This window comes from Cyprinodon variegatus, unplaced genomic scaffold, assembly GCF_000732505.1.
Source record: "Cyprinodon variegatus isolate N-32 unplaced genomic scaffold, C_variegatus-1.0 Scaffold60, whole genome shotgun sequence".
Lineage (NCBI taxonomy): Eukaryota > Metazoa > Chordata > Actinopteri > Cyprinodontiformes > Cyprinodontidae > Cyprinodon > Cyprinodon variegatus.
This window is the reverse complement of record NW_015150513.1, coordinates 20,213-23,187: the sequence shown is the minus strand read 5'-3', so window position 1 is coordinate 23,187 and position 2,975 is coordinate 20,213.

The following is a 2,975-nucleotide window of genomic DNA, read 5'->3' as shown; positions in this document are numbered from 1 at the left end:
CTCATGTAAAACTTTGTTCTGTACAAAGTTGAATGTGCTGCGAACATTCAACTTTGTACAGAACTTCACAAAAATATCACCAATGGAAATCAACATTTTTTAACCAGTGAATGTCTGGATTTGGGGTCACACACAAAATTCAAGTGGAAAAACAAACTACAGGCTGATCCTATGTTATTTCCTTAAAACAGGTAAAAATTAAGCTCTGTCTTGTGTGTGGCACATGCCTGTATGACCTTACAATGCCTGGACATACTCCTGATGAGGGTGCAGATGGTCTCTTGAGAGACCTCCGCTCAGACCTTGGCTAAAGCATCTGGACAGTCTGTGGTGGAACTGTCTCTGTGGATGGATCAAGACATGATGTCCCAGATGTGCTCAAACGGTTTCAGATCCGGGGAATGGACGGGCTAGTCCATAGCCTCAATGCCTTTATCTACCAGGAACTGCTGACACACTCCAGCCACATGATTTCTAGCATTATCTGCATTAGGAGGAACTCAGGGCGAAGTGCACCAGTATACTGTCTCACAGTATGCTGGTGCACTCCTTAGAATCTCATCTAGGTATCAAATGGCAGTCATGCTACCTCTGCAGAGCACATGGCGGGCTGGGCTGTCCTACAGGGAAATATCACAATATAACATTACTGACCCAGTGCCAAACCGGTCATGCTAAAGGATGTTGCAGGCAGCAGATCGCTCTCCACAGTGTCTCAAGACTCTGTCAGGTCTGTCACAAATGGTCAGTGTGATCCTGCGTTCATTCGTGTAGTGTAGAGGGTGCCAGTGCCGGATTTACAATTCCTGGTGCTCTCTGACAAATGCCAAGCATCCAGCTTGGTGTTGGGCTGTTAGCACAACCCAAAAATGTGGATATCAGGCCCTTATACCGTCCTCATCCAGTCAGTTTCTAACTGCTTATGGAGACATATGCACTTTTGTGGCCTGCTGGAGGTCATTTTGCAGGGCTCTGGCAGTGTTCCTCCTGCTCCTCCTTGCACAAAGGGAGAGGTAGCGGTTCTTCTGCTCAGTTGTTACTCTCCCACGACCTATTCCATGTCTCCTGGTATACTATTTCCACAGCAGTATGCAACATTGCGTGTCAGTCAGTGTTGTATCTTAAGTAGACAGTCAAAAATACTGTGTAGACACTGAAGTTATATTGTGTTATTGTTTTGTGTTCCTCAACAAAAAAAATAAATATATATATATATATTTGTACAATTATATATGTATAATTTTACAAAATGTGTTGTTTAGAATACTCACAAATGTTTTCATTGTACATTTCTGTCCACTTATGTTTGTTTTTTGCTGAATAAAGATAGATTAAACTTCTTTACTGTTAAAAATTATGCAATTTAAACAGCCTAAAAAGGATTATTTGTAAATAAAAGTATTGCTTTCATGCTTATGTTAAAGGAGTCATCTTAAGAACTGGTGAGGTTACTGATGGCCTACACAAACTAACTGTTGTTACCCGTCAGAGGCATTTCTGCCAATTAATTTTTCATGAGTTGCAGTGAAACCGACTGCAGAGCTGATTCCAGTCAGGCAGCTCGAAGAATAGATAAATGTCGGCAAGAAGTCTGTTGGGGTTTTTTTCCCCCTAAAATTTCTGTCTGACAGCCCCAACAAAAACAGCCTTTGCTTGTTCCCCTGTCACTTATTGTATGACATGTTGTTCTGAAAATCAGCCCTAACAATGAAAGAGCACAGCTCACATTGAGCTCTTTCCATTTTGCCATTTTCTTTTCTTGCATAGTTTGCATCTAATGCACATACACTATGGTTCACAGTCAGGAAATCAAATAGATGGTTTTTGAGTTAGATAACAGAAAAAAACAGAATAATCTTTGACACTGAAAACTCTTAGTTTTTGACGAATTGCATTTCCCATCCACTGGAACATTTTAGATCTATATAATAATGAACCAAAGGTTAAAACCTTAGTAGTGGTTTATGCTAAATAATAAAGTTAAAATATTTCCATATTTTTTGTGTCATTTAAAGAAACCATGTGTTAAATCTCATTATATTAAGTATGTTTTATTGCCTTCTCTTTTTTCTGTTTTAGTTTAAGCTATATGCACCAGATTTGAAGTCAGTGATTTAGATTTAACATCCCATTTCAATTTTTGGAGCATTTAAGAAGACAGTAAGTAGCTGTCCAGCTGCTGGTGGATGTTGAACTTTGGTCAGCTTAAGCCAGTCATACACTGTATTATTTTTTTGCCCTTTTTCGGGCCGATTGTCCAGAAGTGCAAGAATTTTTTGGATCTTGCAAAGTTTCAGCCTCATCAGCGCCCTGCGTTGTGTAGTATCCAGGGTTTGACTTGCAAACAAAGGAGTTCTTCTTCTTCCAGATTGACGAATCTGAAAAATGCCATCTCTTGGCTCTAAGTCCTAAGTATTGTTTCTGGACGTAGAGTGTAACCAGGTAGATCTCATAGAGTGTAGGGCCCTGCAGTGTAACAAAATACATTCTAAGCTGTGAACTCAAAACACTGTGGTTTCATCGCACAGTGTGAGCTACAGATGATTAAGACAAATCAAAAATATCAATCAGAAATATTGTATTGTGATTGCCCAGCTTTAGTGAGTTTGCTGCTCCTTTGATGAGCCCTTAGAATCCTTTGATAACTGTTGAAAAAAGAAAAGAAAAAACTGTTAGCCAATGTAATGGATTTTCTGTGCGGTATTGAAGAATGTGACTTAATTGTGTGTTTTTAGGATGAGAATAACTACCTTAGCCATTGAAAAGTTGGAAACAAAAGTTTGACAATTAAAATTGTTTATCTTAACTTATAAAGTTTAGAACATTTACGGAATTCTGTTGTGCACCTCTTGTTTTATCTTAAATTATTGACAAGGTATGGTTTTACCATTAGAACCACCTTCAATTATGGAGCCTGGGTGAAAGTCCAACTGAAGAAACTCATTGCTTTCCTTCATCCACCTGCGACACAGCCA